This window comes from Pongo abelii, chromosome 2 (assembly GCF_028885655.2).
Source record: "Pongo abelii isolate AG06213 chromosome 2, NHGRI_mPonAbe1-v2.0_pri, whole genome shotgun sequence".
Lineage (NCBI taxonomy): Eukaryota > Metazoa > Chordata > Mammalia > Primates > Hominidae > Pongo > Pongo abelii.
Window position 1 is genome coordinate 146,337,626 of NC_085928.1, and position 25,060 is coordinate 146,362,685.

At 41.2% G+C, this 25,060-nt stretch overlaps 1 protein-coding gene and 1 non-coding gene across 4 annotated transcripts in view; one reads left to right on the forward strand and one right to left on the reverse strand.

Moving 5' to 3' along the window:
• The window catches only part of NCK1 (NCK adaptor protein 1), a 101,791-nt gene that overhangs the window by 844 nt on the left and 75,887 nt on the right, over nt 1–25,060 (forward strand). The window lies entirely within an intron of this gene.
• LOC112132813 (U6 spliceosomal RNA) lies at nt 15,124–15,228 on the reverse strand. Its single transcript, XR_002914534.1, has one exon. It is a non-coding gene; the product is annotated as a U6 spliceosomal RNA (small nuclear RNA).

The window sequence follows — 25,060 nt, forward strand, 5'->3', positions numbered from 1 at the left end:
CGGGTGGACATCTTCGGGACGCGCCCTCTCCCCTCCCCCCACCCACCGGCCGTTCTCTAGTCCGGGGCTGTGACTTTAATCGTCTGGACCTGCTTCAGATTCGTACGCGAGTTGCTGGGGCTGTGAACTTTTAACTTGAGTTGTAATATGTTTGGTAAAACAAAAAACCGTTTCGATAGGTTTTGTAACCTTTCTTCTGTATTAACATACAAGTAAATTCGCCGTTAGAAGCTCAGGAAGCTGGGTTTTGTTCAGGGCTGAGGACGTAACCGTAGGAACGCTCTCGGTGTCAAACTGATGGACCCGGAGTCGCCTGAAAATAATTATGCACGTTAGATTAGGTAAGAAGCCCTAGAAATTAGGAAAGAATTAGGTTAAAGAGAATTTCCTAACTCCTGTTTGGGTAGGGAGCAAAGCAGCTCAATTTCCCCCCAAAACGGGTGTTGCCAAAAGGTACTCATTTTTAAAATTTTACTTTGATAGACGTATGTATGACAAACCAACTATAACGATTTCTTCAGCACCTGGAAACCAGTGTGCCTAAACTCTCAGCCTTCAGCGAGGTCACGCAGTAAACGGAGAAATAACCTAAGAAGAAAGTTTTATTTGGTAATTGTCAATAATATTCGTTCTTTTCTTTTTAAAACACTTTATTTTCTTGTGGGGGTGGAGTTTGTGATGTTCTTAAATAGGCATCCCATTCACAACTTGATAGTAATATGCACTGGTTGATAAATGGTACTTTCTTTTCATCTTGACCACAAACTCTGAGACTTCTTTGGGAAAATTGTGATCTGTGGGAATTGGCTGTAATATCCATAAACATAGTTTGCAGAGTGTTCAGATCTACTCAGCTGTTGGCTCATGTATTAAATTTTAAAATGTGTACTTATTTTTCTAGGCGTTATCTGTTGTCCAGGTTTCTGCAGTGCTTTCAGGTCCATCTAAATAAAATTTGAAACCTACGTGTAATGTTTTATTAGATACTGAGGGAGACCAGGCGGGGTAGCTCAAGCCTGTAATCCCAGCACTTTGGGAGGCCGAGGCGGGCGGATCACGAGGTCAGGAGATTGAAACCACCCTGGCTGACACGGTGAAACCCTGTCTCTACTAAAAATACAAAAAAGTAGCCGGGCGTGGTGGCGGGTGCCTATAGTCCCAGCTACTCGGGAGGCTGAGGCAGGAGAATGACGTGAACCCGGGAGGCGGAGCTTGCAGTGAGCCCAGATCACGCCACTGCACTCCAGCCTGGGCGACAGAGCAAGACTCCGTCTTAAAAAAATAAATAAATAAAATGTGTACTTATTTTTCTAGGCATTATCTTTTGTCCAGGTTTCTGCAGTGCTTTCAGGTCCATCTAAATAATATTTGAAACCTACGTGTAATGTTGGCCGGGCTTGGCTAACGCCTGTAATCCTAGCACTTTGGGAGGCCGAGGCGGGCAGATCACCAGGTCAGGAGATCGAGACCAGCCTGGCCAAAATGGTGAAACCCCTTTTCTACTAAAAATACAAAAATTAGCCGGGCGTGGTGGCACGCGCGTGTAATCCCAGCTACTCGGGAGTCTGAGGCAGGAGAATTGCATGAACCCGGGAGTTGGAGGTTGCAGTGAGCCAAGATCGCCACTGCACTCCAGCCTGGCAACAGAGCAAGACTCTGTCACACACACACACACACAAAAAAACAGAAACAAACAAAAAAAAACCTGTGTGTAATGTTTTGTTAGATACTGAGGGAGACCAGGCGGGGTAGTTCAAGCCTGTAATCTGAGCACTTGGGAGGCCAAGGCGGGAGGATAGCTGGAGGCCAGGAGTTTGAGATCAGCCTAAGCAATGTAGTGAGACCTTGTCTCTAAATTAAGAAAATTTAAAAAAAATTTAAAAAGGAAAATAATAAAAGAGATATTTAGTGATACTTAATGGTTCTGGGTTTTTTTGTTTTCTTTTTTTTTTGACACGGAGTCTCTGTTGCCCAGGCTGGAGTGCAGTGGCACGATCTTGGCTCACTGCAACCTCTGCCTCCCGGGTTCAAGCGATTCTTGTGCCTCAGCCTCCCAAGTAGCTGGGACTACAGGTGTGTGCCACCATGCCCAGCTAATTTTTTTGTATATATGTATTTTTTTCTTTTTTTTTTTTTTTTTTTTTTGACATGGAGTCTCGCTCTGTTGCCCAGGCTGGAGTGCAGTGGTGGGATCTTGGCTCACTCCATCCTCTGCCTGCTGGGTTCAAGCAATTCTCTCCTTCAGCCTCCCCAGTAGCTGGGATTACAGGTGCCTGCTACGACCCCTGACTAATTTTTGTATTTTTAGTAGAGGCAGGGTTTCACCATCTAGGCCAGGCTGGTCTTGAACTCCTGACCTCGTGATCCACCCGCCTTGGCCTCCCAGAGTGCTGGGATTACAGGCATGAGCCACCACGCCCGGCTTGTATTTTTAGTAGAGACGGAGTTTCACCATCTTGGCCAGGCTGGTCTTGAACTCCTGACCTCAAGCAATCCGTCCGCCTCAGCCTCCCAAAGTGCTGGGATTACAGGTGTGAGCCACCGTGCCCGGCCTATATTCATTTTTCAAAATTTTTCTAGAGTTTTACATTTTCATTGCTTTGTACTTTGTCTTATTTTACTCTTTCACCATTGTGTTTTTCAAAGCTGAAGCTATATTTGACGTGATTATTATAAATCACTTGTCAGGAAGACTTGACTTAATGCATACAGATACAGTTCATTTTTAAAATCATGGTTTAATAATTTTTAGAATTTACCTTTATAATATAGAAAAATACCAGATGTTCTTTATCTGCACTAAAAAATTAAATGATTATTTCATTGATAAGTAAAATTGAAGGGAACTTTTGAAATCACTGAGCATTTAGCAAATTCTCTATAAATACCGTGATGTTAGGAAGACGACAAGGCTAAATATGACATTTAAAGATTTAAGGAAACTTTATGTCTGGCTGATCCTCACCTTAAACTCTAATGAAGATAGAATTTATAGTCTTCCCTTCAAAACTGATTCCATATGCTGACTTTGTTTTGGTGACATTACCATGCTTTCAATTACCCAGACACAAACTTTGGTTTTATCTCTATGCGCGTAACAACATTGGCTGATTTTTGCTAGCCATTTTTATCTTTGAACTACACACTAGCCTTTAATTGGTTTTCTGCTTGATTTTTCTCTCTACTTAGTATGTCTTCCTAAATCTTAGAATTATGCTTCAAACACATCCTTCACTTTTCGGAGACCAGTGATAACTCTGTTATCTTCAGAGTGTAGTTCAGAATTCATAGCCTAATAACAGTCTGCTCAAACCTGTTTTTCTGGGGCCAGCACTATTTCTTTCTTTTTTTTAAATCAGTGCCAGCACTATTTCTTTGTAGGAGCTGTCCACTCTAACCAAACCAATCTCTAATTCTTATTTACCCTTTGTATTTTTGTACCTTCATATCATTCCTTTTTTTTTCTTTCTTTTCTTTTTTTTTGAGACAGATTCTTGCTCTGTTGCCCAGGCTGGAGTGCAATGGTGCGATCTCAGCTCACCGCAACCTCTGCCTCCCAGGTTCAAGTGATTCTCCTACCTCAGCCTCCCTAGTAGCTGGGACTACAGGCATGCGCCACCATGCCTGGCTAATTTTGTATCTGTAGTAGAGATGGGGTTTCTCCATGTTGGTCAGGCCAGCCTTAAACTCCTGACTTCAGGTGATCCACCCATCTCAGCCTGCCAAAGTGCTGGGATTACAGGTGTGAGCCACTGCGCCCGGCCTCATTTTTTTTTTTTTTTTTCTTTGAGGCGTCTCACTCTGTCATCCAGGCTGGAGTGCAGTGGCACCATCTCGGCTCACTGCAACCTCTGTCTCCTTGGTTCAAGTGATTCTCCTGTGTCAGTCTTCCGAGTAGCTAAGATTACAGGTGCATGCCACCACGCCTGGCTAATTTTGTATTTTTAGTAGAGATGGGGTTTCACCATGTTGGCCAGGCTGGCCTTCAACTCCCGACCTCAGGTGATCCACATGCGTTGGCTTCCCAAAGTGTTGGGATTACAGGCGTGAGCCACTGTGCCCAGCCAGGCTGCCTACTCTTTAAAATTTTTTTTTCTCCTAAATTACCAAGTAGCAAATGAAGTAAAATTTTGTTGAATTTTCGCTTTTGGTCCTTTGGTGCAGCCTTCCAAATGTTTTTCCTGTTCCCTATGTTGCTTGCTTGCTTTTCTTTCTTTCTTTTTTTTTTTTTTTGACAGCATCTCGCTCTGTTGCCCAGGCTGGAGTACAGTGGCCTGATCACAGCTCCTCATTGTAACTTGAACTTCCCAAAGGCCGGGATTACAGGTGTGCATCAATGTCTGGCTAATTTTTTTTTTTTTTTTGTAGAGATAGGGTCTCACTGTGTTGTTCAGACCGGTTTTGAATTCCTGGCCTCAAACGATCCTCCCACCTTGGCTTCTCAACGTGCTGGGATTATAGGGGTGAACCACTGTGCCTGGTCTGTTGCTTTCCTTTAAACCCATACCCCTTATTGTTTTAATATTCCCTTGGTTTTTAATCTTGTGTGGACTTGAATCATAGAATTATAGAGCATTATTGCTGGAATGTTGGAATCCAACCTTGTGTTTTATAGATAAGGAAACTGAAATACAAATAGACTAGATGCACCAAAATTCGAACATTTAGTGATGGGGGCAGAACAAAGACTCAACCCTTGATCTTCTAACGCAAGTTCTGTGTGTTTATGAAACCATACTACTTCTCATATCTTGTAATTTTGCCTTATTTGCCCCACATTTGCATTTTGTGTATTTATGCCTTCTTATAGATTGAAAACTTCAGGGCAGGGGAACCTTCATATTTACATTGCAAATTTTTTTTTTTGACACAGAGTTTCGCACTTTTTGCCTAGGCTGGAGTGCAGCAGCATGATCTCAGCTCACTGCAACCTCTGCCTCTCTGGTTCAAGTGATTCTCTTGCCTCAGCCTCCTGAGGAGCTGGGATCACAGGCACCCGCCACCACACCCGGCTAATTTTGTATTTTTAGTAGAGACGGGTTTCGCCACGTTGGCCAGGCTGTTCTCAAACTCTTGACCTCAGGTGATCCGCCCACCTCAGCTTCCCAAAGTGCTGGAATTACAGGCATGAGCCACCGTGCCCAGCCTTACATTTTAAGTTATTTAAACAATGATTTAAAGTCTGTATACAGTTTTTTCCCCCTGTGCTTGTTAGATGTATTAACACCATTAACAAAAATAATATTGTCATGTTTACCATTGAGTTTTTTTTTTCTTGAGACGGAGTCTTGCTCTGTCACTCAGGATGGAGTGCAGTGGGGCAATCTCGGATCACTGTACCCTCTGCCTCCCAGGTTCAAGGGATTCTCCTGCCTCAGCCTCCTAAGTAGCTGGGATTACAGGTGCCTGCCACCATGCCTGGCTAATTTTTGTATTTTTAGCAGAGACAGAGTTTCACCATGTTGGCCAGGCTGATCTCCAACTCCTAACCTCAGTTGATCCGCCTGCGTTGGCCTCCCAAAGTGCTGGGATTACAGGGATGAGCCACCACACCTGGCCAGTGTTTACCATTGAGTTCTATCATCTGCTAAAAAATGAATCTCTTACAGGTTTTACTGTTGAAATTTAGTTTGTCTTTTCGAATCTCTTGATAATGCCAATTAATCTTTGGAGGCCTTGAAATGTGGATACAGAACAATGTAATGATTTAGAGGAAACCTGGAGGGCTTATCATATAACTAAGTGCAGTGATCTAGCTGTAATGTTCTTTTTCTCTTTTGAGTGTTAGAACTGTAACACCTTCACGTTTTGCTACTTTTTGTCCTCTTGTTCATCTGTCAGGAACCATCACTTCTTGTTGAGCAAGACAAGACAAAATATCTTATTGAGGCCGGGCGCAGTGGCTCACGTCTGTAATCCCAGCACTTTGCGAGGCTGAGGCGTGCGGAGCACTTGAGTCTAGGAGTTTGAGACCAGCCTGGCTGGCATGGTGAAACCCCATCTCTACTAAAAATATAAAAAAATGAGCCCATCGTGGTGGCGCATGCCTGTGGTCCCAGCTACCTGGGAGGCTGAGGCAGGAGAATGGCTTGAACCCTGGAGGCAGAGGTTACAGTGAGCCAAGATCATGCCATTCCACTCTGGCCTAGGTAACAGAGCAAGACTCAATCTCAAAAAAAAAAAATTTTTTTATTTGTTCCGCTAGGTCTGATGGCTCACTGCTGTAATCCCAGCGCTTTGGGAGGCTGAGGTGGGCGGATAACTTGATCCCAGGAGTTCGGGACCAGCTTGGCCAACATAGTGAAACCCTGTCTCTACTAAATACAAACATTAGCCGAGTGTGATGGGGAATGCCTGTAATCTCAGCTACTCAAGAGGTTGAGGCAGGAGAATCACTTAAACCCGGGAGGCGGGGGTTGCGGGGTTGCGAGATCGCGCCACTGCACTCTAGCCTGGGTGACAGAGCGAGATTGTCTCAAAAGAAAAAAAAGAAAGAAAAATCATTTGTTCCATTTGGTGAGTTAGATTGCTTTTATATGTTTGTTCTTCATGTTTATTTTTCCTCTTAACTCTAAAGTTTCTGTAACAGAAACCAGGTAGGGTTGCTTTCGTATTTTTCTTATGTGTATGTAATAATAGTTGAATGCTGTAAGACAGCATAGAAAACTATCAGGTAAAATCTCTCTGTGGAGGGAAAGGAATGCTTACTCTCTTGGTCTGTTTTTCATTTATTTTTTGGTTGTTAATAGTTGCTTTTTCTATTTGTTTAAATTATCAGCTAAAAAAACCTGTTAAAACACTGATTCTCTTGTTTCTGTTCCTGAAATTGTAAGTAATGATTGCTGAATTGGACATGAATATGGTATGGATAATTTTTGCTTTTGTTCAAACAACCAGTTGAATAAAACAAGCGTGAAAATATGTGGAAATGTTTAAAAGAATGGCTGTTTCTCAAAAGTTTTTTTTTTTTTTTAAAGAATCATCCTGGCCCAGCGCAGTGGCTCATGCCTGTAATCTGATTGGGAGGCCGAGGCAGGTGGATCGCTTGAGGTCAGGAGTTCGAGACCAGCCTGGCCAACATGGTGAAACCCCGTCTCTACTAATAATACAAAATTTAGCTGGGCATGGTGGTGCATGCCTGTAATCCCAGCTACTTGGGAGGCTGAGGCAGGAGAATCATTTGAACCCAGGAGCCAGAGGTTGCAGTGAGCCGAGATCGTGCCACTGCACTCCAGCCTGGGTGACAAGGAGAGACTTCATCTCAAAAAAAAAAAAAAAAAAAAATTCATCCTTTTCTTCCAAAAATTTTAGCACGTATTTTCATATGTTAGTGTGTAGATCAATTCAAATAATAGATACAACAAATACTGTAATATGTTGTGTACCTTGTAATTATTCCAGCTGTATTGCAGAAATATTTTATAAATTTGATAGGGCTGGGTAGTTTTCTTTGGAAATGCTTGATCATTTGCAAGTACTACATGCTCTTGAATAATATATTTTCATTTTTAGAAACATTTAGAATATTTAGTGTACAACCCCTGTCTCCCAGTAATTCTGCTGCCCAAGGAAATCAGTTACTTTATTTTTTGTTTCTTTTCATTTCTTAACTATAGTCTTTAAAAAAAAAAAAAAAAAGGCCTGTGAGGTCTTGCATGATTTGGCTTTTGCCTATTTCTCGCTTCATCTCTTGCTTTTGTCTCTTTCCTCTTTCAGCCTTCAATAGCTTAGCCCTTTTTTACTTTGGTGTCTGTGATCATGCTATTCTCTCAGGGCAGATGGCTCCTTTAGGTTAATCAGCATTAAGTTTGGCTGCTAGTATCAGATGCCAAATATTAATTTCTCTCACCAGAGAAATCCAGGGTTGGCATGGCATTCATTTATTAAATGTTATTTCCAGGTATGTGTATGTGTTTTGCTATTGTAAATTCTCCAATAAAGATCTTTGTGTATAAGGCTTTACATTTTTTTTTCCTTTTGATTAATTCCTGTTGTGGATCCAACTAAAAAGCTTACTAATTTTTTTAAAAAAAATTGTTTAGTCTGGGCATGGTGGCTCATGCTTGTAATCCTGCACTTTGGGAGGCTGAAGTGGGAGGATGCCTTGAGGGTAGGAGTTAGAGATCAGCCTGGGCAATATAGCAAGAGCTGGCCTTTACAAAAGTAAAAAAAAAAATTAGCCAGGTTTGGCTGTGAGCGTCAGTAGTCCTAGCTACTTGCAAGGCTGGCGGGAGGATTGCTTGAGTCCAAGAGGTCAAGGCTGCAGTGAGCTATGATCGCGCCACTATACTCTAGCTTGGGGGACAGAGTGAGACACTGTCTAAAAAAAAAAAAATTAAAAATTTGTTTAGAGAAAGTATCTTTAAATGTTTATTGAAAATTGCACAAATTTAAATGTATAGAATGTTTATATTTGTAGATATCTGTGTAGTCATCACTCAAATCCAGATGTAGAACATTTTTAGTGTTCGAAAAGGCTCTCTTGCGCCCCCTCCAATCAGTGTCTCTTTCCCTCTCAAAGGTAATCACTATTCTGTCCTCTGTCACCGTAAATTATTTTTGCCTGTTTTTGAACTTTATATATATGGTTTGGCTGTGTCCCCACTCAAATCTCATCTTGAATTGTTACTCCCACAATTCCCACGTGTGGTTGGCGGAACCTGGTGGGAGGTAATTGAACCATGGGGGTGGGCCTTTCTCGTGCTGTTCTTGTGATAGTGAATAAGTCTTGTGGGATCTGATGGTTTTAAAAACGGGAGTTTCCCTGCACAAACTCTCTTCTCTTATCTGCCGCCATGTGAGAAGACATGCCTTTAACCTTGTGCCATGATTGCAAGGCCTCCCCTGCCATGTGGAACTGTAAGCCCATTAAACCTCTTTATTTTGTAAATTGCCCAGTCTCAGGTATGTCTTTATCAGCAGCATGAAAACAGATTAATACAGTAAATTGGTACCAGTAGAGTAGAGCGCTCCTGAAAAGATACCTGAAAATGTGGAAGCAACTTTGGAACTGGGTAACAGGCAGAGGCTGGAACAGTTTGAAGAGATCAGAAGAGGACAGGAAAATGTGGGAAAGTTTGGAACTTTCTAGACTTGTCAAATGACTTTGCCCAAAATGCTGATTGCGATATGGACAGTAAAGTCCAGGCTGAGGTGGTCTCAGATGGAGATGGGGAACTTGCTGGGAACTGGAGCAAAGGTGACTCTTGTTATGTTTTAGCAAAGAGACTGGCGACATTTTGCCCCTGCCCTAGAGATCTGTGGAACTTTGAACTTGGGAGAGATGATTTAGGGTATCTGGTGGAAAAAATTTCTAAGCAGCAAAGCATTCAAGAAGTGACTTGGGTGCTGTTAAAGGCATTCAGTTTTACAAGGGAGGCAGAGCATAAGTTTGGAAAATTTGCACCTTGACAGTGTGATAGAAAAGAAAATCCCCTTTTCTGAGGAGAAATTCAAGCTGGCTACAGAAATTTGCATAAGTAATGAGGAGCTGAATGTGAATCCCCAAGACAATGGGGAAAATGTCTGCAGGGCGTGTCAGAGGTCTTCATGGCAGCCCCTCCCATCACAGGCCTGGAGGCCTTGGAGGAAAAAGTGGTTTTGTGAGCCAGACCCAATGTCCCTGTGCTATGTGCAGCCTAGGGACTTGGTGCCCTGCATTCCAGCTGCTCCAGCCATGGCTGAAAGGGGCCAGTGTAGAGCTTGGGCTGTGGCTTCAGAGGGTGCAAGCCCCAAGCCTTGGTGTTGATGCTGCAAGTGGTGTTGATGCTGCAATGTGGTGTTGATGCGGCAAGTGCACAGAAGTTAAGAATTGGGGTTTGGGAACCTCCACCTGCATTTCAGAAGATGTATGGAAATGCTTGGAGGCCCAGGCAGAAGTTTGCAGTAGGGGTGGAGCATTCATGGAGAACCTCTGCTAGGGCAGTGCAGAAGGGAAATGTGGGGTCAGAGCCACCACACAGAGTCCCTACTCGGGCATTGCCTAGTGGAGCTGTGAGAAGAGGGCCACCATCCTCCAGACTCCAGAATGATAGATCCACTGACAGCTTGCACCATGCGCCTGGAAAAGCTGCAGACACTCAATGCAAGCCTGTGAAAGCAGCCAAGAGAGAGGCTGTACTCTGCAAAACCACAGGGTCGGAGGTGCCCAAGACCATGGAAATCCACTTCTTGGATCAGCGTGACCTGGATGTGAGACATGGAGTCAAAGGAGATCATTTTGGAGCTTTAAGATTTGACTGCCCTGCTATATTTCGGACTTGCAAGAGGCCTTTAGCCCATTTGTTTTGGGCAATTTCTCCCATTTGGAATGGCTGTATTTACCCAATGCCTGTACCCCCATCTTATCTAGGAAGTAACTACCTTGCTTTTGATTTTACAGGCTCATAGGCAGAAGGGGCTTGCCTTGTTTCGGATGAGACTTTGGACTGTGAACTTCTAAGTTAATGCTGAAATGAGTTAAGACTTTGGGGGACTGTTGGGAAGGCATGATTGGTTTTGAAATGTGAAGACATGGTATTTGGGAGGGGCCGGGGGTGGAATAATAGGGTTTGGCTGTGTCCCCACCCACATTTCATCTTGAATTGTAGCTCCCACAATTCCTGTGTGTGGTAGGAGGAACCTGGTGGGAGGTAATTGAATTGTGGGAGTGGGCCTTTCCTGTGCTTTTCTTGTGACAGTGAATAAGTCTTACGAGAACTGATGATTTTTAAAAATGGGAGTTTCCCTGCACAAGCTTTCTTGTCTGCCGCCACGTGAGACATGCCTTTCACTTTGCGCCATGATTGTGAGGCCTCTCCAGCCACATGGAACTGTAACTCCATTAAACCTCTTTCTTTTGTAAATTGTTCAGTCTTCATCAGCAGCATGAAAGTGGACTAATACAGTAACCATACAGCTTGTATACCTTTTTGTGGATGGCTACTTTTGCTTAACATTGTGTTTGTGAGATTCATTTATGATGTAGAGTGCAGCAGTAGTTCCTTTTCAGTGATGGTAGTATTCCATTGGATGAATATAATGTAATTTTAAAAAATTGGACATTTGGTTTTCAGTTTTTTGGCTATTGTGAATAAAGCTATTGTCAACATTCATTTACAATTTTTTAAATTTTTTATAATTTTTTTGAGATGGAGTCTTGCTCTGTCACCCAGGCTGGAGTGCAGTGGTGCGATCTCAGCTCACTGCAACTTCTGCCTCCCAGGTTCAAGTGATTCTCCTGCCTCAGCCTCCCGAGTAGGTGAGATTACAGGCGCTCGCCACTACACCTGGCTAATTTTTGTATTTTTAGTAGAGATGGGGTTTCACTATGTTGGCCAGGCAGGCTGGTCTCGAAGTCCTGACCTCAGGTGACCCGTCCACCTCGGCCTCCCAAAGTGCTGGGATTACAGGCGTGAGCCACTGCACCCGGCCCGTTTACAGGTCTTTAATGAACTTACATACTCATTTCTCTTGGCTGTATATACACATTGGAGTAGAATTGTGCTGTCTTTATGTAGCAGTTTTTGAATCTGCTTGATCTGGCCCTCTATGGCTGATACATAGTAGTTTCCTGGCATTTCTTCCTTTCTGATAAAACTAGTGACTCCCTTTGTCTTTCTCCTGTGTTAAATCTTTTTTTTCCCTTTCCATGAATCATAATAGTGTTTTTGTTTGTTTTGTTTTTTGTTTAACCCCTCCATTTGATGGAGTATATCATACAATAGATTCCTGTGGAAGACTGAAATCTTGCATTAATGAAAATGTTTTTTTTGTCTTCGTGCTTGATTTGGTTGGCTAAGGATTCTAGGTTGGAAATAATTTGCCTTCAGAATTCTGAAGGCCTTGCTTCATTGTTTTCTAGCTTGTCATCCTTTTGAGAAGTCTGAAGACATTCTAATTCTTGATTTTAAAAATGTTTTGCTTTTCTGGAATTTTGTGTTTCCTATATTCTGAAATTTCATAAGGTTGTAGCTTGGTGTTACGTCTATTTTTAACAATTTTTCCTGGATATTCGTGTACCTTCTGAATCTGTAAAATTCATTAGTTCTGGGACATTTTCTTTAATTATTTTATTGACAGATGTATTAGTCTTTGAGGACTGTCATAACAATGCCACAGACTGGGCTTTTTAAACAACAAATATATTTTCTCATAGTTCTGAAGAGTAGAGTTCAAGAATAAGATGTGACTGGGTGCGGTGACTCATGCCTGTAATCCCAGTACTTTGGGAGGCTGAGGCGGGCAGATCACTTGAGGCCAGGAGTTTGAGACCAGCCTGGCCAACATGGTGAAATCCCGTCTCTACTGAAAATACAAAAACAGCCAGGCTTGGTGTGAGTGCCTGTAGTCACAGCTACTTGGGAGGCTGAATCACTTGAACCTGGGAGACAGAGATTGCAGTGAGCCGAGATCATGCCACTGCACTTCAGTCTGGGGGACAGAAGGAAACTCCATCTCAAACAAACAAACAAAAAGAATAATTTGCTGTCAGGGTTAGTTGCTGATGAGGCTTCTTCTCTTTCTGGCTTGTAAACCATTGTCTTCTTGCTGTGTCCTTACATGGGTTTTCAGTGGAGAGAGATCTTTCTTTAATTGGGTTAGGGCCCCATCCTATGACCTTATTTAGTCTTAATCATCTCCTTAAAGGTCTTATTTCCAAATACAGTCACATTAGGTGTTAGGGCTTTAACATAAGGATTTGAAGGGGGGGAGAACAGACTCAGTTCAGTCCATAACAATGGTTTTCTCTCTATTCTCTTTCCTGAAACTTTTGTCATTTGTTTGGGTCTCTTAGGCTAGTTTTCTAATTTCCTTTTTTTCTCCTATTTTCTACCTCCTAGTCTTTTGCTTTATTTGGGACATTGCTTTGTTTCCCAAGCCTTCTGTTGAATTTTTTATTTTTGTTGTCAAGATTTTGATTTCCCAAGAGATTTTTTGTTTTCTTAAATATTTCTTTTTATATAGCATCTGGTGTTTTTTCATGGATGTGATATCTTCTCTAATTTCTGAGCCTATAAGTGACTTTAAAAATTTTTTTTGAGATAGAGTCTTGCTCTGTTGCCCAGGTTGGAGTGCAGTGGTGTGATCGTGGCTTACTGCACCTCAACCTTCCAGGCTCAAGCGATCCTTCTGCCTTGCCTTCCTGAGTAGCTGGGACCGCAGGTGCACCACCACACCTGACTATTTTTTTTTTTTTTTTTAAATGTAGAGACAAGGTCTTGCTATCTTGCCCAGGCTGGTCTCAAACTCTTGACCCCAAGTGATCCTCCCGCCTTGGCCTCCGAAAGTGTTGAGTGTTGGGATTACAGGTGTGTGCCACCACACCTGGCCTAAGTGACTTTTGTAAAAATATTTTTTCTCCTTGCAGATTTTCTTGTTTTCTTTTTTTCTTTTTTTTGGAGACACGGTTTCACTCTGTCACCCAGGCTGGAGTGCAGTGGTGCAATCATGGCTCACTGCAGTCTTACCCTCCCTAGTTTCCCTCCCAGCCTCAACCTCTCCAGGTGAGATAATCCTCCCATCTCATCTTCCTGAGTAGCTGTGACCACAGGCAAGCACGGCCATGCCCAGCTAAGTTTTGTATTTTTTTGTAGAGACAAGGTTTTGCCATGTTGCCCAGGCTGGTCTCAAACTCCTGGACTCAAGTGAACCTCTCGCCTTGGCCTCCCAAAGTGTTGGGATTACCAGTGTGAACCACTGTGCCTGGCCACAGACTGTTTTTTCTAAGTTGACTTTTCTCCATTTGTTTTGGTCTCTAACTTGTATGTTGGAGTCTTACTTCAAGTGTCAGTAATACTTGAGTGATTGATAGCTAAAAACCCTGAATTGATAGGGATTTACAGACTTTGAATTTCAATACATTATGGTCCAAGTGAGCCTTTTTTTATTTTGAGAAAACTCAGTTCACATGTTTCCTATTGGGTCACATTCATCAGGGAAAACTCAGTTTGCTTGAGGGTTAAAGGATGGCCACTAGTTTTTTGTTTTGTTTTGCTGTGAGGGAGTGGATTGTCATTCCCCCATTTTTAGTAGAGTACATAGACCTTTAATTATACCTGGTGATTCCTAGTTCAGGGACTCTAAAAAACAAAAACAAGGCTGGGCATGGTGGCTCACACCTGTTAATCCCAGCACTTTGGGAGGCTGAGGTGGGCAGATTGTCTGAGCCCAGTAATTTGAGATTGTTGAGCCCAGCCTGAGCAACATAGTGAAACTCCATCTCTACAACAAATAAAAAATTTAGCTGGATATGGTGGCATGCACCTTCCTAGCCCAGATACTTGAGAGGCTGAGGTGAGAGGATTACTTGATCCCAGGAGGTGAAGATTGCAGTAAGCCAAGATGGAGATTGTCCCATTGCACTCCAGCCTGGGTGACAGAGTGAGACCCTGTCTCAAAAAACAGAGAATAAACCAACAGACTTCTGTTACTAAGAGTGGGTAGCCAACCATCAGGTAGATTTGGGTAGCTTCTAAGGATGTATCTGCTTCTCAGGTAGCTTTCACCCAGTCTTCCTTAATTTCCTCTTCCATCCAGTTCAGGCTGTACCTGGTGCTGCCAGTTCCTGTATGTTTTGAGGATTCCAAGATATAAATTGGGGTTTTCAACTCAGGGTTCAGGCTTCACCTTTCTAGAATTTACTAAGTGAGTTAGTTACCAGTTGTCCATCTTTTAGCTTCTGAAATTTTGTTGCTACTGTTTGCTTGTCTGTGTATTTTGCTCTTGTGGGTTAGTGTCTTAAAAAAAATCATTTATGTATTAAATCCACTGTTTTAATTATCACCTCTCCAAAACCCTATTTTTACTGCCCTAAGAATGGTTTTTACATTTTTAAAGGGCTGGAAAAAAAAAAATGGATATGTGACAGAAACTCAAGCCCATAGTGACTAAAATATTTACTTTTCTTTTTTTAACAGAATAAGTTTACTTACTCTGTCCTTGTTACAATGTTCCTGGTTTCCTTTAATAAAGCTGTTTTTAGACTACTACTACTTTTATTCCTATAAAGAAGCTTCAGTTTATAATCCTGAAACTTCCTGAAGCTATCTGATTTAGTCTAATGCATATCATGGAAGTTACAAGTAAAAATTGCTAGGATATACTCTGCCCTCCAAGGGATGAGATACATTTTTTAAAAAATTTAAAACTATGGAACGCTTTATGAATTTGTGTGTCATCCTTCCACAGGGGCCATGCTAATCTTCTCTATCATTCCAGTTTTAGTATATATGCTGCTGAAGTGAGCACAAGATACTTCTTTAATAGAAAATCTTAAAGAATAGGAAAAGCAAAATGTTGAAGAAAAAAATCACAGAACACATAAGGTGTATACGCATGCATTGTTCTTGTCATCTTAAGTGCAGAGCATAGGAGGCTTATATACTTTAAAGAGGGCTGATTAAAAAAAAATGGCTCATTTAAAATATGATTTGGGCTTGTTCTTTTGGGCCTACAACTGCCGCTTTCCCCATTCTTCATAGCAAATCATAGCTAACTTTGCCTACTTTGTCTCTGTTATAAAGTTCCTGATTTTCTTTAATAGAGCTGTTTCTACTTTTATTCCTACAAAGAATATACGTATTTTTTTTAGGTGGCTAAAAACTTCATTTTTTTCTCATCTCTAGTATGGGAGTAATACTTAAAGGATAGCTGTAAGGCTACAATGAGAATTTACGAATCAGTGTAACTGCTAAGCAGTGTTTGGTATCCATGAAGAGCTTATCTGGGTCTCCCTTCCTGCCTAAGATCAATTTCTAAATGTAAAATAACTGGTTTCAAAGATATAGATGTTTATTTAAAATGTTGTTGACTGTTGCCAAACTGCTATCTAGAAAAGATATTCCAATTTACACCTTTACCACAGTGTTTTTTAACTCGGTGTTATCATTCTTTCTAATCTTTGCCAGCATGGTAGGCAAAAAATGGACAAAACTAAAAGGAGAATTAGACAAATCCATAAGCATAATATGAGATATTTCAGCATGCCTCTCTGAGTAATTAGAATAATGAGACAAAAATATATAAAAGATTTAAACACTATAATTATCAAATGAATCTAATTGACATGCATTGAACATTTCACCTAATACCTACAGAATGCAGATTGTTTTTAAGTGCCTGTGAAAGTTTTTCCCAAATTGACACATGCTGGACAATAAAAAAGATAAAAATAATTAATTCTTGAGTGTTTTCTGACATGTTGGAATTAAGCAAGAAATGGATTACCAAAAAAAACTAGAAAATTGTCAGCTGTTTGAAGATAAGCAATATATTCTTGAGAAATTCGGGGATTAGAGAAGAAATAACATTAAACTATTTAGAACAGAACCATGAAAATATAGTATAACTTAAAGGATGTGTATAGAGCCATGCTTAGAGGAAGAGTTATAGCCTTCAAATCTATACATGAGAAAGAATGAAGGCTAAAAATAATTGAAAGGACTTCTAAGTAAAGATGGCTGAGTGAAAGACACATTTACTTTTACTCCCTTTGATAGCCCAGCAAGGTGACAGTAAAGGATACTTTTAGAAGATTTGAACTACACAGGTAAGGAGAATGAAAGAAGAGACGGCAACAATAAAATTTGGAAACTGGAAAGCAAGTGAACTGATGGGAAACTTCTTAGTGGACTTAAAAATGTTCAATCCTAACTGGCAGGAGCAAAAGTAGAAAATCCTACTTAGGCTCAGGAATTGGCAGCATCAGGTATTTTTGGCAGGGAGGAGGTGAGGGTGGTGCTAAAAACAGGAGGATTTCTTGAAAATCTGTTTAAGAAGCAGCTCAGTCATAATAGCCCCAAAGTAGAAGCAACTCAGATGTCCATCACCTGATAAATGGTTACATGTAATGTATATCCACACAATTAAATACTATTTGGCAGTAAAAAGGAATATAGAACTGATACATGTTATAACATGATGAACCTTGAAAGCATTATGCTGTGAAAGAAGCCAGTCACAAACGACCACAGTATTGTATGATACATGCTATAACACAGATAAACCTTTAAAACATGCTAAGTAGGCCGGACATGGTGGCTCACACCTGTAATCCCAGCACTTTGGGGAGGCCAAGGCGGGCAGATCACTTGAGGTCAGGAGTTTGAGACCAGCCTGGCCAACATGGTAAAACCCCGTCTCGACTATAAACACACAAATTAGCCGGATGTGGTGGCGGACACCTATAATCCCAGTCCGGGAGGCTGAAGCAGGAGAATCGTTTGAACTGGGGAGGTGGAGGTTGCAGTGAGCCGAGATAGTGACACAGCACTCTAGCCAGGGCGACAGAGTGGGACTCTGTCTCAAAAACAAACAAACAAATGTGCTAAGTATACTGAAGACCACATTGTATGATTCCATTTGTATGAAGTGTCCAGCAATTGTGTATTTGTAGAGATAGAGTGGTTGCGTAGGAGTGGGAGTAGGGGAGGTTTGAGGGAAATGGGAAGTGACTCTAGGGTATGGAGTTTCTTTCTGGGGTGACAAAAATTTTCTAAAATTCATTGTAATAGTTGCACAACTCTGAATAAAACATTGAATTGTATACTTTAAATGAGTGAGTCTTATGATAATCTGAGTTATATCTCAATAAAGCTATTTTTTTTTTAAAGAAAGCTTGAGTCTAGATTCCTTCATTAGTTTGTATCACCGACCTACTGCCTTCTTGAGTACCCCAGCAAGAAGACTGACTATTGTTTCTGACACTGAGGGTGGGCTCTAGACACAATTGGAGGTCAAGCGTTCTACAGAAAACACTGAATTAAGTTAAAATGCTCAATATTGAGACCCTTACTGAGGCCTCTTCTCTTTGGCTTCCAGAATTCTGACAATCAAGTAGGAATTTGGAGGATGGTTCTCTTACTAACCCAAGAAGAGAATCTATGTTATTTACAATAGCTTTTATGGCCCTCCTTTTAAATATGAGGAGATAATCAAGGATCACCAGACATGTGAAGAAAGCTTCTCATATAAGAAACCAAAAGAAATAGAAAAAAAAACTGGGAACAATCAGAACAACAAAAAAAGGCTCAATAGAACACTCAATAGAAAGGTTGAGGTTAGAGTAAAGGAGTCCTTTCATGAAGTAGAGGAAAAGATGGAAAATAAATGAGAAAAGAAAATTAAAAAGTCAGTCAGAGGTCAACTTCCAAATAACAGAAGTACTAGTAGACATCAGAGAAAAGAAGGAATTATCAGTAAAATATTCAAGAAAAATTCCCAGAGTCAAGGAACGTGATTTTGCAGAATGAGAGGCTCTCTGGGTATCCTGGAAAAGTGAAAGAAAATAGATATACACTTTCAATTAAAGCCTAGTCAGGAAAATGGAGACCACACCAATTACTGTAACAGAATCTAAAATAAAGAGTTGTTTAGCCAGATATTATGGATTGAGTTATATCTCCCTCAAAAAGATATGTTGAATTCCTAATCCCTAGTACTTAAGAATGTGACCTTATGTGCACTATTCACAATAGCAAAGACTTGGAACCAACCCAAATGTCCATCAACAATAGACTGGATAAAGAAAATGTGGCACATGTACACCATGGAATACTATGCAGCCATAAAAAAGAATGAGTTCATGTCCTTTGCAGGGACATGGATGAAGCTGGAAGCCACCATTCTCAGCAAAATATCACAAGGACAGAAAACCAAACACTGCATATTCTCACTCATAAGTGGGAGTTGAACAATGAGAACACATGGACACAGGGAGGGGAACATCACACACTGGGGCCTGTTGGGGGGTGGGGGGCTGGGGGAGGGATAGCATTAGGAGAAATACTTAATGTAAATGACAAGTTGATGGGTGCAGCAAACCAACATGGCACATGTATACCTCTGTAACAAACCTGCACGTTGGGCACATGTACCTTAGAACTTAAAGTATATTTAAAAAAAGAAACAACAACAAAACAGGCCGGGCGCAGTGGCTCACGCCTATAATCCCAGCACTTTGGGAGGCTGAGATGGGTGGATCACGAGGTGAGGAGAATGAGACCATCCTGGCTAACACGGTGAAACCCTGACTCTACTAAAAATACAAAAAAATTAGCCGGGTGTGGTGGTGGGCGCCTGTAGTCTCAGCTAGTCAGGAGGCTGAGGCAGGAGAATGGCGTGAACCTGGGAGGTGGAGCTTGCAGTGAGCCGAGATCATGCCACTGCACTCCAGCCTGGGTGACAGAGCGAGACTCCGTCTCAAAAAAAAAAAGAATGTGACCTTATTTCGAAGTGGGGTCTTTACAGAGGTAAACAAGTTAAAATGAGGTTATTAAGGTGGACCCTAATCCAGCATGACTTCAGGCCTTTTAAAAAAGGGAGAGATTTTGACACAGAGACAGAACACCAGGGAGAAGATGACTATCTACAAGCCAACTAGGAGGGAGCCTAGAGCGGATTCTTCCTAGCATCTTCAGAAGGAACACGTTCCTGCGGAAATACCTTGATTTCAGACTTCTGGCCTCCAGAACAGTGAGAATGTGTTTCCTTGATGTTGCCACTTGATATCTCATGGATCTTGAACTTAAGGCAATCAACAAACTTTTTTTGTTTGTTTGTTTTTTTGAGTCAGGGTCTTGCTCTGTGACCTATGCTAGAGAGCAGCCTCAATCCCCTAGGTTCAAGGGATCCTCATGTTTTAGCCTCCCATGTAGCTAGGACCAGCTAGGTGTGTGTGCCACCATACTAGCTAATTTTTTGACCCTTTGTGGAGATGGGGTTCTCACTTCTTTGCCCTGGCTGGTCTTGAACTCCTGGGCTCAAGCAGTCCTTCCGCCTCAGCCTCCCAAAGTGTGGGGATTACGGATGTTAGGCTACCACACCCAGCCAACAAACTCTTGATCCCTTCATTCTTAAACTGCACTCCAGGTCTGCTTTCTGCGCTCCACCCTACATTTGTTCATTCGTCTTTCTCATTTCATTAAATGGTATTGACATCCACTCAGTAGCTAGAAGCCGAGGTGTCATACTTGATACCTTTCTTTTCCTCATTCTAATTGTCACATACTTCCAGTCCATCAGCAAAATCCTGTCTTTTCTACCTCCAAATACATCTTGAAGTCTACTGTTCTCTCTCTGCATCACCATACTACTCAAGTCAAGCAACCATCATCTCTTCACTTACACTGTTGGCCTCTTATTTTATTTAATTTTTTTTGAGATGGAGTCTCACTCTGTCACCCAGGCTGGAGTGCAGTGGTGCAGTCTTGGCTTACTGCAACCTCTGCCTCCTGGGTTCAAGCAGTTCTTCTGCCTCAACCTCCCGAGTAGCTGGGACTACAGGTGCACGCCACTACGCCCGGCTAATTTTTGTATTTTTAGTGGAGACGGGATTTCACCATATTGGCCAGGCTGTTCTTGAACTCCTGACTTCATAATCTGCCTGCCTTGGCCTCCCAAGTGCTGGGATTAGAGGCGTGAGCCACCACGCCCAGCTTCTATTTTTTATTGTGGTAAACTGCATAAGCATAAAGTTGAACATCTTAACCATTTTAAGTATACAGTTCAGTATTAAGTATATTCACATTGTTGTACAACCAATCCCCAGAACTTTCTCATCTTGTAAAACTGAAACTGTATACATACTACAACTCCCCAAGTCTCCCCTCCTCCTAGCCCCTGGCAACCACTATGTTTCTCCTTTATGTTTGTATAAATTTGTTTGCTCTAGGTACCTCATATAAATGGAATCATATATTTTCTTTCCATGGCTGGCTTATTTCACTTAATGTCTTGAAGGTTCATCCGTTTTGTAGCACATGTCAAAATTTTCTTCCTTGTTAAGGCTGAATAATATTCCTTTGCTTATATATACCACATTTTGTTTATCCATTCATTTGTTGATGAGCAGCTTGGGTTGCTTCCACATTTTAGCTGTTAAGAATAATGTTTCCATGACCGTGGATGTAGAAATATCTGTTCAGGTTCCTGCTTTCAGTTTTTTGATGTACACCCAGAAGTTGAATTGCTAGATTATATGGTAAACTATTTTTTATCTTTTGAGGAACCACCATACCGTTTTCCATAGCAGCTGCACCATTTTACAGTACCACCAACCATGCATAAGAGTTCCAGTATCATCACATTTTCACTAACACTTGTTTCCTGTGTGTTTTTTTTTAAATAGTAGCTATCTTAATGGTGATATCTCTGTGGTTTTGATTTGCATTTCCATAATGGCTAGTGATGATGAGCATCTTTTCATATGCTTTTTGGCTATTTGTATATATTTCGAGAAATGTCTATTTTGTTCGTTTGCCCATTTTTCATTTGGGTTATGTTTTTGTTGAGTCTGAACAGGTCTTTTTATTTTTACTTTTGTCTGTCCATTTAACTCATTCTTCACACAGCAGCACACAACAGCCAGAGAAATGTTTTTAAGATTTCTGCATTAATGATACAACAATACATCTTACTTGGCGGCATAATACAATGAAAGTTTACATTACTTTCTCACATCACTCTGTGTTTGTGTGTGTGTGTGTGTATTGAGGGGCACCTTTGCTTTATGCAGTCACTTGGAGCACAGGCACCTGTGTCTTATGTCACCATCATAATCAGCTTTGGCTTCTCAGATTGTTTTGGAAGGGGAAGTGTGTGTGGAGAAAGATTTTAGGGTCCAGGCTAGAAGTGGCATATATCACTTTTACCCATTCAGTTCCATTGGTCAGAACTGAGTCATGTGATCTTAGCTAATTGCAGGGGTGGCTGGGAAGTGTAGTATAGCAGTGTCTTAATGAAGAGAACACAGTCATTAGTGAATACTAGCAGTCTCTGTCACAGCGTGTATTGGATTATAATTTCCTTGCTTAAAACCCTTCTTATTACATGACTTTTTTAAAGACAGAGTCTCATTCTGTTGCCCAGGCTGGAGTGCAGTGGTGTGATCTCAGTTCACTGCAGCCTCCGCCTCCTGGGTTCAAGCAATTCTTGTGTCTCAGCCTCCCAAGTAGCTGGGATTACAGGCATGCGCCACCACACCCGGCTAATTTTTTGTGTTTTTTAGTAGACACAGGGTTTACCATGTTGGCTAAGGCTGGTCTCGTACTACTGGCGTCATGTGATCTGTCCACCTTGGCCTCCCAAAGTGCTGGGATTACAGGCATGAGCCCCCATGCCTGGCCTACTTATTATTACATGTAGAATAAAATTGGCCTGTGTCTCTCCCAACCTCACATTGTACCACTTTTGCCCTTGTTCTCTGGCCACATCTCTATCCACACGGTCATTTTCTGTAACGTGAGATTTTTTTTTTTCCCCTCCTGGAACCTATGTGCTTTGCAGTTTCTTTTGCTTGGAGCACTCTACTTTAAATATTTACATGACTGCCTCGTCTTCATCCTTAAAATGTCCACTAAATTTTTTATCTCTAACTAAAAGCTCTAATTAGAGTAGCACTCATATTCTCTGTCCTTTATGATAGCACTGTGTTAATCTTTGTCACAGCATTTTTTGCAACGTATAATTATTTTATTTGAAAAAATTTTAATTCCTCTGCTAGAAAGAGGTGTCTGTTTTGCTCACTGTTTTATCCCTGCATTAATTGGCCAGTGCTTAGGATACATTAGTCATTTAGTAGATATGTTGTTGGAGGGAATCTATTATATAGAACAGACTGAAATGGAGATAGTTGAATTTTAACCAAGAGCTCTTATGATAATTTAGGTGAGTTGCTGAAGGCTTGAGTTTTAGTGATGTCAGTGTAAATGGAACAGAAAAGGATGGATGAGAGACATTTCAAGAGAAAAACCAACACAAATTGATGTGTGACTTAAGGGGAGCCTGGGTGAATTGGAAGATAATGATTTATAATTATAATTAATAGATTGGTAAATAAGATAGAAGAGCTGGATTTTTGGAGATGATGCATATTCAATTTTTGGAGATTGATGCATATTCAGATTGAGGTGATAGCAAGATATTTAAGTAGAAATGTTGAGGAACAGTAGCTTGGATTAGAGAACACAATTCAAATTACGGAGTCTAGGCCAGAGGTGATACGATGAAGTTATAAAAATGAAGGAGCTATCTAGAGAGAGGGTATATGTGAGAAGAGCAGATGGCTCAGTGGAAGGAAAATGAGGAGCCAGAAATGGAAACCAGAAGCAGGTGGCGTGGAGGGAGGGAAACCAATTTAATATAGGGGTAAGGAAACCAGCAGTTTCAAGAAAGAGGGATGATTAAGTTGGCTGCCTCCACTATAGCTATTCCTTGTCATATGCATTTGAAAGTTCTGAAATGTTACCTTTTATTAAGTAGTTTGAGATCAGAGGGTACCTTGGGTTTTATTTATTCTATAAGAAAGTATAGCTTAATGAGAATGATAGAGTACAGCTTTGAGTTCTTGTCTTTTCTTTTTTTTTGAAACAGGGTCCTGCTCTGTGGCCCAAGCTTGAGTGCAGTGGTGCAGCCTTGCTCACTGTAACCTCCGCTTCCTGGGTTCAGGTGATTCTTGTGCCTCAGCCTCCAGAGTAGCTGGGATTATGTGTGTGTGGCACTATGCCCGGCTAATTTCTGTATTTTTAGTAGAGATGGGGTTTCATCATGTTGGCCAGGCTGGTCTTGAGGTGATCCTTCTGCCTTGGCCTCCCAAAGTGCAGGCTTGAGCCACCATGCCTGACCTTTTTTTTTTTTTTTTTTTTTTTTTTTTCTTTTTTTGAGAGGGAGTCTCACTCTATTGACCAGGTTGGAGTGCAGTGGCCCGATCTTGGCTCACTGCAACCTCCTCCTCCTGGGTTCAAGGGATTCTCCTGCCTCAGCCTCCCAAGTAGCTGGGATTACAGGCACCTGCCACCGCGCCTGGCCAATTTTTGTATTTTTAGTAGAGACGGTTTTTCACCATGTTGGCCAGGCTGGTCTTGAACTCCTGACCTCAAGTGATCTGCCCACCTCGGCCTCCCAAAGTGTTGAGATTATAGGTGTGAGCCACTGCACCTGCCCAAGTTCTTATGTTTTAGAGATATTTACTTATTTATGGATGAAAATATTTTTTAGAGGTATACACTGAAATATTTACAGACAAATTTTTAGAGGTATACACTGAAATATTTACAGACAAGTTTTTTGCTTCAAAATACTTAAGCAAGGAAACAGGAATGGGTGAGAATGTGGATATTGTGGCCATGAGTTAATGATTTTAGCTACATGATGGGTTTAAGGGGTTTGTCCTCTTCTTTAATGTGTATTTGAAATTTTACATAATAGAAATTATAAAAGGAGGGAATTGTCTTTTCCAGCTATAACCTTGGGCATATTACTTAAACTTTTTTGAGACAGGGTCTTGCTCTGTCACCTAGGCTGGAGTACAGTGGCTCGATAACTCTTCAGCTGCTTAAGTAGCTGGAACTATAGGTGCATGCCACCATGACTGGTTAATGTTTGAATTTTTTGTAGAGACAGGATTTTGCCATGTTGCCCAGGCTGGCCTCCAACTCCTGGGCTCAAGTGATTTGCCTGCCTCAGCCTCTGAAAGTGCTGGGATTACAGGTGTGAGCCACTGCACCCAGCATACTTAAACCTTTGAAGCCTTAGTTTCTCAGTTAAAAATGGTGATATTAATACTGATTTTATCAGTTTGCTGTGGTGATTAATGACAATGTATTAAAACCACTTAGCATACTTACTCTGTGCACTCATTGTCCAGTAAATATTTCTGAAGTGAAATACAGTGAGATAATACAGTTAGGCATCAAGGTTAAGGGGTTTGTAGAGGGAGAAAAGGTTCTGGGCTCTTTATAGCAACCTTTCTTAAGAGATATGTTCTTTTTAGAATGTTATAAAGTTGGAATGGCTAACTTAAAAGCTTCCACAGACATAATATTTATTTATTTTGGCATGTTTTTAATAGGAGTTTTCTGATCTGAACGTGTACAAAAGCAGCAGTACAGTGGTATTTCATCTGTTCTAAACCACATCCTTTTACTGAATCTTATTCCGGAAGCATTTATAAGGCAGGTGCCCCTTTGAAAGACATTGTCCTTTAAAGTAGTTTGAAAGTAAATTTTCATTTAATATTAAAGTCAAATGAGGGAATACTTAAAATGGAAGCATGGGTTAATAAAATTGTATTAACACTAACTTC